Source organism: Oreochromis aureus, linkage group 15, assembly GCF_013358895.1.
Source record: "Oreochromis aureus strain Israel breed Guangdong linkage group 15, ZZ_aureus, whole genome shotgun sequence".
NCBI classification, from domain to species: Eukaryota; Metazoa; Chordata; class Actinopteri; order Cichliformes; family Cichlidae; genus Oreochromis; species Oreochromis aureus.
In genome coordinates, this window is record NC_052956.1 from 17,051,678 (window position 1) to 17,065,009 (window position 13,332).

Sequence of the window (13,332 nt, forward strand, 5' to 3'; positions counted from 1 at the left end):
AGGCTGTCTCACAGCATTAACAGTGTGCTCCATATTATCCTATACACATACATAGTCTCTGACTCACATTTAGTTTTCTGAGATTTGGTTAACCTTCCTGTTCAGGGAACTATTTGCCACTTTAGGTAATAAATGATAAAATCACATGCATTTAGACTGATCTGTGCCCAAAAGGTGTGTCTACTGTGTAAACCATTCTTTCATTTTGGGATTTTCCTTCATTAATAATTCAATTTTAGCATGTAAATCACATCAGAATAATAAGAGATCTACCAAACTTCTCGATTTGATGGCAATGTGTCTGCATGTGTGGAAGAGATGGAGTGTAGAGGAGGAGTAAAATACTGGTGAGGAAGGGTATAATTAGCAGGAGGTGAAAGGTTCGTCCCAATCAGCCACAGTAAAAGTGTTGGCAGTCACACTGTGAGAGCCCGACTGGTCTGGCAGAAGCAAATTAAAACAGATTTCCCCTGCAGAGAGCAGGTCCAGCTCTGTCACCGATATTTAATTTCATATTTATCGAGCGATCTCCTGCCAAACTCCCATAGTTCCCATAATTCATGTCAGTGTAGATGTGTGCATGGTTTAGCTTTTACTGGCCCCAAAATTCAGCCAGTACCTCCCTCATTTCCAGTATTTTACTGCTGGGAAAGGATTGTATTATCCCACCTATTAAAGGCTATTTTCTTTTTTAACCTTGTACTTTTTTGCAGTTTTGGTAAAAGTTTTATTTTTAAAGGAACTTAATGTGAACGATTCTCATAGTGTTAACATGCACCACTTGTTTAAATTTGCCACATATCAATTTAGTTTAATTTCACCCATCTGGCATTCCAGAAACGTCAAAAGAAATGCTGGGAATTTGTTGTAAACAACTGTAGTATTTGTTTCTGAAAGCCAACACATGAGCTTGTCCAACTGCTGTTGTACTAAAACTTCTCACCTGCTCTGTTGCATGTTAGGAAAAAGGTGTTGAACCGGGGTTACGCTCTCCTCTTTGTTGGGAACCCCCCTTTTTCTGTAAAGTCCACTCAGAAATCACTTTTGATCCTTAAGCAGAGGGAAAGGATTCATCTGTGTAACTTCATGGACGGTTCAAAATCATAGAAAGAAGGTTTGTGAAGACCTTTTCACCTGGTGGTGTTATCCCCTTGGATTTTGTCCTCAGGGTCACTGACCTACTGTTAGTTACGTGAGTCCTAAAAAAAAGAGTTGTAGTTATTTATTTATGAACTGCTAGTTAAGCTCTCCCCTGTATTCATGCATACAGTGAACAAATATGAACAACAGTTTACAGTTCAAATCCTTCCATTAGCATCAATTCAAAACCACAGACATAAAAAATATGGAGGCTACTCATGGTCTAATTAATTTTCCACCTTTGATTTGATAGTAAAACTGAGAGTCATATTGCACATCTAAACGTTCATAAAAACTAAATCAAAGAGTTGAGTGTTCACTTGTAAAACTCCTCAGTAGTAACAGCCAGAGGTCAGTGTCTGGTCCACCATAATGGCTGCTCTCCAGTGGAAAACCTTTAATCCTGGATGCCAGGAATAGTGAGAAGTTTCACCTGAACAAGCAGCAGACAGGGAAGAAAGGTTTCATTCTGTGATGAAGGGCGTCAGCTCAAGCAGATGAAATACAGAAGGCTGAAAATGGAAAGAAAATCCTCTTCCCTTGACCTTTTTTAAATTACTTGTTTCATTTATTTCATCTTTATTTTGAGTGCAGTTTTCCTCTCGGTGCTTCCTGATTTTACGTCATCATGTTTTTCTTTTCTTTTTTCCTGGATGTAGATGTAATGTGTTATTTTAAGTTTGTACTGGGGGATTTTATCAGTAACACATCTCATGCACAAGCAATGTCCAAGTCAACGTTAGTTACAAAAATAATAATACGATTGTGCAGCCTTTTCACTGCACGTATGATTCAACCACCCCAAACATCCAGCCTCCATCAGAACCTCCTCTTTTAAATTCCAAGTACAACATCCACCTCCATTTCCAAATAGAGGAACCACATCACCCCTCCCATCTTAAAACAGACCATAACAGGCCTGCCCTCTTAACCTGCAACCACTTTTTCTCCACCTTCCTTTGGGTACCCCTCCATCTGTCCCTCACCCTACTTTTTTTTTACCATTGAAATCCATTCATTCACCCAGCTACCATAATAATATAACTGAATATTATTAAAGTATAATAAAATAAATAATGACTTCACTTTTAAAACACATATGGTCTTACATATGTCCATCCATACATACATCATCACCATTACCTTGCCATAAATTCCATAAATCTTGTGCTTCCGCGAATCTGCTACAGGGAGGCTAGGTCTCTTAATGGGTGATTATGTAGTTAAGAATTATTATCATAATTTTTCAAGTGGTTTTCAAAGTGCCTTTTTTTGGTTTTTATTCCTGAGAGAATTTTAGAAATTTCCACATGTCATTTATTTTTTATGTGACTCTTTTGCTGCTAACTGGTCCAATTATTCACCAGCTAGTCGGAAACTTGTGTCTGCTGTTTGGTGCTGAGCAGGAAGACCACTGTTGTTTTTTTAAGTAATTTCACAAACAGCCGAAGGCTACGGTCCCAGACAGTACATCTGGAGTGAGTGTGAACCTGGATCCATAAATCCACACAAAACAGCTGGAAACATTGTTGCTATTTCTCAGATCAAAACTGGCCATGGTATAACACTAAACTGTAGAAGGTCATGTCAGAGCATTTCTAACAAAAGCAAAAACTATCAATTAGATTATTGTGATAAAGAAATTGAATATAGATATTCATAACCTAGATGTCTGTTTGTTAGATATAAACAACACCTGTGTTCAAATTGCATATATCCACACTGTATCTGATGTGTCTCATTTACTGCGTGGTAATATTTATTGTGGACTGTCACAACCCTCAGCTCACTGGTACTGATGTTAGCTAACTGTGTCTTCACACTGTCGAGCTAAGAAATGCACCTAAAGCCATTGGGCTTCTCATGAGTTTGTTACTCTTCTCAGAAGCTAGAATGCTTTGTTTGTTTCATTTTGATTGAATTCTTGAACAGAAACTTTCCACTGAGGACATCCAGCAGACATTGAGGCTGCATTTTTAATGTTGGCATGACTTTCAGTTAATAACTCTTTTTTTAGCCAAGACTAAATGTCGGGAACAGACGGTCAGCTGGCTGTTGCTCAATGTAGAAATGCTTGCTGGGTAATTTGGAAACTTCACTTCCTAGTTCCTATGTCTTTGGGCTGTGGGAGGAAGCCGAATTACCCAGAGAACCAGAACCCACGCAAACATGAGGCGAGCTTGCAAACGAATGAAATACTTAGTCGGGCTACAGAGACAGGTGGGGGTCATGTTGTTTTGTGTTTCGCTGCTTGGGCTATAGTACCGTTTACATGGCCTGTTTATTATCTGAACACTATGAGCATAAAGTTCAGATAATAACTGCATTATGCAGTATAAATACACATAGCACACAACCACCTTTCCACTTCTATCACTTTTCAGATGTAGTTAAATTCCCCTGCTTATCTTATACGGGTCATTTTAGGTGCTGAGCCACACAACAACTGTGTGTGTGTGTGTGTGTGTGTGTGTGTGTGTGTGTGTGTGTGTGTGTGTGTGTGTGTGTGTGTGTGTGTGTGTGTGTGTGTTTGTGAGTGTGTGTTTAAATTCCAGTGTATAGGAAATATGTTGTCATTTTCTCCATTCTGCAATCCATTTTTCACCTACAGCAAATGAGAGGCAGAAAAGACTGAATATATTCATCCGTGTAAAACCGTAAAATTACCCATGGTGCCGAGTAGTCTGCACATGGCTTGTGTGTCCCAGTGTGTGTGTGCTTGTATTAATCTTGTTGTTGAGACTCGGTTTAGAGTTGGGGTGAGGGTTAGAGAAGAGTCAGTGTGAGGGCTGTGGTGGTCTCAGCTGTGTTGTTTTATCTGCTGGGCTTCCAGTCACAACAACCTCTACCACCCCTTGTACAGGTCACGCACACACGCATGCAATGGAAATAGCATGCCACCCCCATAGTGGTCACCCTAACATCTGCTGGTGGTTGAACATGTTAGACGGGGACCACACACACACCTTTATACCCATGGCCCTAACTGGATGGGGAAGTGTAGTGAACCATTTGTCATTGTGATAACACAGAAAAACATGCCATAGATGTCACATGTAATCTTGCATATCTTGTCTTCACACTTTAAGGAATAAATCATCCCACTGCCATGTATCAGCCACACACACACACACACACACACACACACACACACACACACACACACACACACACACACACTGTGTTTAAAAGCAGTGCTTGCTTTTCTTGGACAATGAAACTGACATTGCAGCCCAGTCCGTGGCAGTGCGTGTGTGTCTGTGTCCATGTGTGTACATACAGACATGCTTTACTGTGCATGCAAACCAGCCAACCATAGGGGCAGGGTCTAAGAGGTCAGACGTCATTTGTTTTAACCAAAAGGATGTCTGTGTGTTCCTGCTGAAGATGTGGTTTCGTTAGTTTTCGAAATTATGTTTTTGCCACATCAAGTTAGATTAGAGGTCTGTAACCCAGCAACACTAACTATTACTGTAATCTGATGTAAGTATCTGAGAGGGAGAAACAATATTGTGGAACAGAATGAGACAAATACTTCGAGTCCTTAAACTAGTCTGAGACAGAATCCTTACCGAACATATGTAGTAGAACTGCAAACATGTTAACATACAAACAATGATAGAATAGAATAGAATAGAATAGAATAGAATAGCTTTTTATTGTCACTGTTACAAGAACAGTGAAAGGCAGTTTGGCATCTCTCCATGTGTGTGAAGTACACAATAGCGTAAGTATTTACACAATGACAAATTTACATTTACACAAGAAAGATATGTACAAGTTATAAATACACCTGCAAACATACACGCACATACATACATATATGTATATATACATATTTGCATCCGTACATGCATACACACACATATTTCCACATACACGCTTACATCTATATACATACACATACATGCCATCTAACTAGCAGGTGCATTGAGAGGTGCAGTGTGATCAGTGATATTGCACACTGAGTGTGTGGCGGGGGATGATATTGCACATTGAGTGGGGGTGGGGTGGGGGTGCTGTTGGAACTATACTAAATAATGTTATAATAAATAAAGTTTAAAGTGGTAAGGGTGTTGTTTGCATTGAAGTATAAACAGAAATACGATTTATAAATAAGGTGTAATGTCCATGAGTGTTGGCAGTGCAGTTATCCTCCAATCAGGGTGGAGGTAGGGCATGTTTGACAGCCTGTGGGTAAAACTTCTGTTGAGTCTGTTTGTCTTCGACCTGATGGACCTGTAGCGTTTACCAGAGGGAAGGGGAAAAAGTGAGTGTCCAGGGTGCGAGGGGTCTTTAATGATGATGCTGGCTTTCTGCTGAAGTCTGCCAGTATAGATGTCTCTGAGGGGAGTTAGTGAAGTGCCGATTGCCCGCTCTGCTGCCCTCACCACCCGCTGCAGTTTCCTCTTGTCCTCCGCAGTGCAGCAGTTGAACCAGAGTGTGCAGCAGTAAGTCAGAATGCTCTCAATGGTGGAGCGGTAGAAGTTTACTAGCAGTCTTTGGGGTAATTGAGCCTGACGTAGTTTCCTGAGGAAGTACAGCCTTTGTTGTGCTTTCCTACCTGGTGGGAGATGTTTGTGGACCAGGTAAGGTCGGCCGAGATGTGGACTCCGAGAAACTTGAAGCTTTCTACCCTTTCTACCTCCTCCCCATCAATGTAGAGGGTAGAGTGCTCAGATCGCTTTGTTCTTCTGAAGTCGATTACCATCTCCTTGGTCTTGGCTGTGTTCAGATGCAGGTTGTTGTCGTCACACCATTGCTTCAGATGCTGAACCTCCTCTCTGTAGGCTGAATCACCGTTGTTGTCGATCAGTCCTATGACAGTGGTGTCATCAGCAAATTTTATAATGGTGTTACTGGTGTGGATAGTTGAACAGTCATGGGTGAAAAGTGAGTATAGGAGGGGACTGAGGACACACCCCTGTGGGACACCCACATTCAGAATGAGGGTGGAGGAGGTGTGCTCTCCCATTCTGACGTTCTGGGGTCTGTTGCTCAGGAAGTCCAGTATCCAGCTGCACAGTGAGCTGCTGAGTCCTAAGTTGCTTAGTTTATTAACCAGTTTGTGGGGTTGAACTGTACTGAAGGCAGAGCTGAAGTCCACAAACAGCATTCTCACATAGGTGTTACTACAGTCCAGGTGTGTGAGGGCTGTGTGAAGAGCTGTTATTATGGCGTCCTCTGTCGACCTGTTTGCCCTGTATGCAAACTGGTGTGGATCGAGGTTTGATCTCAAGCATTAAACACGAAAATTAACTTCCTCATAAGATTTCTGGAATAGGAGGATGAAGGTTGCACAAAGCAGTCTGCAAGATAGAATGACAGATGAACAGGGAAATTTAAAGTACGCAGAGGGGAGGCTGACTGTTTGAAGAAGTCGGGCACAAAGTTGATGTTGTCAACACTTATTTGACAGCGTGGGAAAGTGGACATGATGTAAAGAATACACTAACAGCCAAACAAGCAAGCAAGCAGATGATTGATTACAGATCTTCCTTCATGAACTCATGTAGGTTTTATATAAGCAGTAAAAAGAGGTCTTCAGATATTACAGATATTACATCAGCAATGCCACAAAAAGGATGCTAAAGTCTTAAATTTTGCTAACAAACTTGTAAAGCTGCACTCACCAGCCACTTTATTACACACTTTTATTCCCTTCAATCAGTCATTATGTCAAACATCTAATCAGATAGTCACATAGCAGCATTAAGACAACCTGCTGAAGTTCAAATTGAGCATCAGAATAAGAAAGAAAGGTGATTTAAGTGACTTTAAATGTGGCATAAAGTTAAAGGTGTTTAATCTGCTGGCTTTTAGCACCATCTAATCCAGACAAGAAAGGGCTGTGAAACCCACCTTAATAGTCCTATAACAAAGAAAGTAGATCTCTATGACCCATTTTTGTTTTTTGTTTTTGACACAAGTCCTGAAAGTCTGCCAAAGGTCAGCCACTACTGGAAAATTTCTCCACCATCTGGACCCTTTCACAACTTTTTAAACGAGAAGTCACCCACTGCATAATTGTTATAACTTAGCATTTAAAAAATAATCTTCCTTTAAATAGATCACTGCAGTTGCTCTCTAAATTTAGATGACTGTCCTCACACTTATGATCAGATAAGACTTTGAATGTGCAGCTAATTCATATCGTGTGATTCAGAAGGTTTTACTCGCCCCCGTCTTTTGAGCATGTGGAGTCCTGCTGCTTCATCTGGCAGCTGTTTTATTTGTGTGTTCCTCTGCGCTAGATGTTTATGATTATGTGGATATTTACCGTAAAAGTGCGTGATATGTTGCGATATCACCCCGTTTATTACATTCATTGTCAAACAAAATGCTTTGATACAAATAAATATGCAAAACAAGTTAAACCATGTGGGAAATCTTGCACGTTAACCGTTAATTTGTTACCTTTTGCAAACTGGATGTTTCTTATTTCTTGAGTGCTCAACACATAACACAAAAACACAAAAAAAATCATAAAATATGTTGTGCTTCTTTTTAATTTTAATTTATTTTGTGTTTGTTTTGGTAGAGATTTTATCAGCAGACTCCTTAGTTAATGGATAAGCAAATGTTTCTGCATGCTTGTTTCCATCCCAGAAATATTTCCTGTGTATTCATATCAGCTACTTAACACTTGGCACCTTCAACACAGGGTGCAAAAATAGGAATCACTCATCTTCTTAGTAGCAGCAACCACTTCTTTATAATCTTGGAGCATTGGTTTAAAGTTCAAGTACAGTAAATATCCAGTTTAACTCCCATCCACCTCGGAATAAGCAGCTCATAATCCCAGGGAAAAAATATCTGAACAGCTTCCTTCTGCGACGGTGTCTCTCTCTGGATGACCAAAATGAGGATGTTTGAATACAAAAAAAGGAACATGTGACGTGTGATGCAATACAGAAAAAATGATCTGGAGAATCAGATTTCCATTGGCCATTTAGTAAAGTGGATTTTCAATGAGAATCCAGCATCATGAAGAGTAAAACAGTCACCTGGCTATAAATACTTTGAGCAGTTAAAAATTTAGTGGAATGACTCCACTAAATGTTGTGTTTTTCAGGCAATAACTTTATAACCCCCACCCCCCCACACACACACCTATAATTAACTGTGATTCCCTGGGGACCCCAGGCTCCCTCAAACCCACAGTCTTACAACCGTCCCTTCGACATTTGAGGCTCTGTCACATTTATAGGTTGCGCTTCATAAGCTCCCCATGGAAACGATTACCTATGATGACATGGGGACCAGTTTTGTTTGTCACATTTCACTGTGTCGCCCAAACTCTTAACTCAAAGTGCCGTTTACGACTATTTATTATCAACATCGCCATATGGTTCTGCTATAGATTGTACACGTGACTACACACAAACATAAGCAGCGGTTTTCGCAAGCAAAGGACCACACATTGGTAGCTACAGCTTTACAGCTTTAATTGCTACATTTGATTATATTTCAAGTTTAAACTATAGAAGCAATTTTAACGTTTCACTCTGAGATTTATTTTGTGGATCCGACCATTCTTTCATACTTTTGTGCTTTGCAAACTCACCGCAGGCCCCACTTGCAACATACAGGACTTAAAGGGTCTGCTAACATCTTGACTCCAGATACCTCGGCACACCTACAGAGGTCTACTGGAGTTCACGCTTCAACAGGTCAGGGTCGTTTGTGCAGCAAAAAGGGGAACCAACACAATATTAAGTAGGTGGTCATCATGTATATAGCACTTTTAGTGACAACTCAAAGAGCTCCTAACTCTAAATTTTAAAACAGAGGAAGAAAATCAAAAACTGTCGACTTTATTGTATTTTAGTTGTGAAATCCTTGGGATCACTGAGGTTTGTCTATGACATGACTATGTCCCTACATGAACAAAAGCAGCTGATGATATGGGATGCATATCTCTGAAAGACTCAACACATCACATTATTCTGAGTGAATTATGAAGGCTGCATAGATCCAGTTTTCCTCTCTTCTTTATTCCCCACATGTGTGCTTGTTTTTGTTTTGTTTGCTTTTTTGTAGTGAAGGAAGATGTATGGCAGCATAGAGGTTATTTAAATGTGTAACAGCCAGCCCGTTTCCTTCTGTCAGGGCGGCTGTGCTAAATCACGCAGGCTGAGCGTCACTTGAAATGAGAGTGAGACGGAAAGACAGCAGAGACAGCAGAGTCTAGTCTGAAAAACACCAGTGTCCATTCAAAGCAGCTGGGTTTCTGTTATTATAAACACGGAGAGGGAAATGAGGCGAGGGTTTTAATTTTATATTCCATCTCCTCCCAAAACACTGAACGAGGGTTAACCAAGGGTCTGGCTGTGTGTCTGTACAAGGTCATGTGCTGGGCTGTTTTTAAAGAAACAGACCCTGTTTAAGGTAGGAAGCACATTTTAAGCATCCCTGTAGTGTCATCATATGCAGAAGGGGTTTTGCTTTTCCCTTTTGCACAGATGATACCCAGATATCGCTCCCCATAAAGCCCAATAACACTTCCTAACCTAAAATGTGGAGCAGATGTGAAAGACTGGATGTTTAGTTGAATTTTGAGCAAAGAGATGATCTTGTCATTGATCCAAAAACACTACATGTGCAGATTGGACTTTATCTTGTTTCGTGTGGTAAAAGTAAAATTATACTGGTGTTATGATATAATGATATTAGGTGGTATTGTTTCTACCCGAACAAACAAAAATGCAAAAAAATCGCTGAAATGTAAATATCTTTTAAATTGCTTTTTTGGGGCCATCAATAGTATTTTGGAACTAAAAGGAGGAAAATAAATGACAAAGTCAGAAGGAATCTCTTTCTTTTTGACTTTATAAACAAATGGCTGTTTTTTTTTATTGTTGTGAAACCTTTAGGACTCATCCTCACAGCTGTCAGCCATATGGGGCTAGGACAGAATAAGGCCCGTTTTACCCAATGAGAAAAGGCAAAGCAAGAAAACCCACCAATCCACAACAAGCCGCCATCATGTTGCTGCTGTCTTGTTAAGATTTTCTCCTGAATAGTGTAGGACCTTTACTTTGTAGTCTAAAGCACCGTGAGACAGCTGTTGCTGTGATTTGGTGCTATATAAAAAAACAAGAATTGAATCAAATCTAGAGACAAAAAATGTGCAACAACATGACCAATTTTCAACTTAATGGCAAAAAATAAGAGATTACAAAAAAAGAAAAACACTTCTTTAAAACTTGGTCCACTCTTAAACATATTTCTGGAGTTGTTCATAAGATTCTTTTATTTATATGAAACCACATAAAATTGTGTAATGCCCTGATTTACACTTCTGAGGAACAATTCATCAATATTTCTTACCAGTACTTCAATGAGAAGAAAGTTTATATTGGAACTGGCATAAACAGACCTTTGAAAAACAAAAATCGACTCATACGACAGCAAGTTCACTGGAACATCAGCGTGTCAAAAAATAAAATGTGGACAAAAATGTTCTCCAAATGTTCTCCAGCTGGTCGCTGCAGACTAATCCTCCTTATTTGGCTGCAGCTTCTCTTAAAACTTCATAAAACACATGGTTATAATAAAAAAATGGAAAAAAAAAATCATCTTCCTTTGCGGCTATGCAGAGAAAACAAACTTATAATACTTTAATTTAATTTCTGGATTAAATGTAAGGTTACTTATTGAAATAACTTGACTTGAGGGTGTCTGCAGGAAGCTGGATTTTTAGTCGAGTCATTTTTCCTCCGGTGGAGTAAAAAAGTCTTTGAAAGTGGATTAAGAGCTGGGCAAATGTTCAAGGTAAACAGGTGTGTGACGTGAAAATTGAAGTCTGTGTTTTCAAGTGAGTTCTTTGTGCATTTCTTTATCATTACTACATAATTATTTATAATTATTTACATAACTATACCATGATATTATATCCAATATATCATTACTTTCCTTCCATCTAATAAACATACATTTACAATAAAGAACAAACTACGGAGACCTTAGGCAAAGTTAACAGCCATAAATAAAGGAACATCACCATCATAAAGATTTCTCTGTAAACACTGTCTTCTAGGAATTACATGTTCAAATATGGGTGTGTGTTTATGTATTTGATAAGTTGCAAATATTGGAGTGAAACATTTAGTTGTAGAAAATGCAGGATTAAACTTCATAAGGTTATCTTTAGAGCAGAGGTGGCCATAATAGTCACAGTCTTCTTCATGGTTCTTTCATTCAAGTGTTGCCTCTTCCAGGCACAGCAAGATATACATTTAGCTGTATAGTAACAATCTTGGTGTCATGGTTGTGGGTGAGTCACAGTAAATTTCCACAGTCTCTGCTCTCATCCTCTGGGTGGAGCCCTCATGGTTCCTCCTGGGAATCCCACCTGATGGCAATCAGGCCAACAGTATTTAAGACCTGCGCTCTCAACCAGTCTCTACCTGAATGTCAGCTAATGCATGTTAGTGTGTATGTTAGCTCACCAACCTTGCTTTCCTGTCTTCTAGTTGGTTCACGGAAGCCATCATTGCAACCTTGCCATAGCCTTGCTTGCCTGGACGCTGGTCTCATTCATGCTGCTGCTGCTGATAAAACCTCTCTGTTACTCACCACTCTCACCCGCCTGCCTCGCTACTCTACTGCTTGGAATTTTGGACTCACCCAGACCTCTGTCTCTCGCCTTCCCCTCCTACTTCGCTCCACCTGCAGACAGTGACCTTGACCTGTCACAGTTTCCCCCGTCAAGTTCCCGCACCCAACCGTCAGAGTCCCCACATAGTTCATGTTCTTTGCCCTTTCCCTCTTGGCTCTGAGTCTCCTAGTTCACTTTCATAGTTCCTGCTCAGTTCATAGCCTTAGCTCTGTTTACCTTGTGCACTTCATCACTGTAAAATAAAGTTCTTTGCTTATCACTTCCCGAGTCTTTGGTTGAATCTTCATTTGAGTCCATCTCTCATCTCGGGCCGCTGAGCCTTGACACTTAGCAGAAGTTGTTTCACAGACCTTTTTCCTTAGTCTTTACATGGTGTTTCACTTGGTGAATCTTACCTTAATGTAACCATAGTGTATTTAACAACTGTATATTGTTGTATTGCAGTTCCATATTTCATATTTATATACATATATGGTGTTTTAATATAAATTATGTGAACATAGAACATTTCTTGCACTCACCTAAAGTCAGAGTTTAACCCTTTAAAGCCTGAACCATGAAATTATGACCAGAAAATTTTCAGTTTTTGAAACATGAGCATTATTATCAGTGTTTGTGTGACTCCTCCCACCAGAGGATGGCTGTGGGTTTTTTCCTTTTCTTTCTTAGCATGCCTGCTGAGTTGTTGAATGAAGTTTGTTCCTGTCCTGGGATTGTGTTTATTGAACCTTCTGACAAATAATTAAAATATATATTGTATATTCTACAAGGATGGAGGAAGTATAGATGTAACTTCAATTTCTTAGGAATTGTTTGTATTTGGGCAACGAAACAACAAATCACATCAGTCAAAGCATTGCATGTTTTTGGGCTAGTAGGCAGTGTGTCAGGTTTCTGGCAGTCAAGTGTGTTGGTGGACATCTGAGGCAATAAAGAGAACTGTACACTGGGTGATGCATGTGAAGGAGCTGAGGTGAAACTACTCTAACTGGACCTCTAACTCACCTCAACATGTCTTTACCGCATCACTGGTGACGATTTTGTGTGTGTGTGTGTGTGTGTGTGTGTGTGTGTGTGTGTGTGTGTGTGTGTGTGTGTGTGTGTGTGTGTGTGTGTGTGTGTGTGTTTTCCAAGTGTAAGCCAGTATCTGTTTATTTAACAGTGACTTGTTACTCACACATTGCAGCAGGTGTGATATCTATCCTCTCTCTCACACACACAAACATAGTATGAGTTACCTGAGCCACAGGGAAAAGCAGAGTGTTTTTACAGCTGTCTGTGTAATGAATTCTTTGGGGGCCTGTCAAGTCAACAGTTAGCTAACGTCTGAAATTTTGTGGTATATGTGCGTGTGTGTGTGTGTGTGCTGATGAAGGTTAGGTAATGTCTCTATATGCCACCTCCCCGACTGGCAGGTTTAATGTCAATATGCTTAAAATTACATAACCCGAGTTGTCATACAGACAGAAAGCTAAAAGACCCGCCCCACCCCCCAAACAGACTTCTTAATGGAGAATTTTGTCTTAAAGAGACAAGTGAAGATGGAAAAGTAAGTTATCTAATTTATA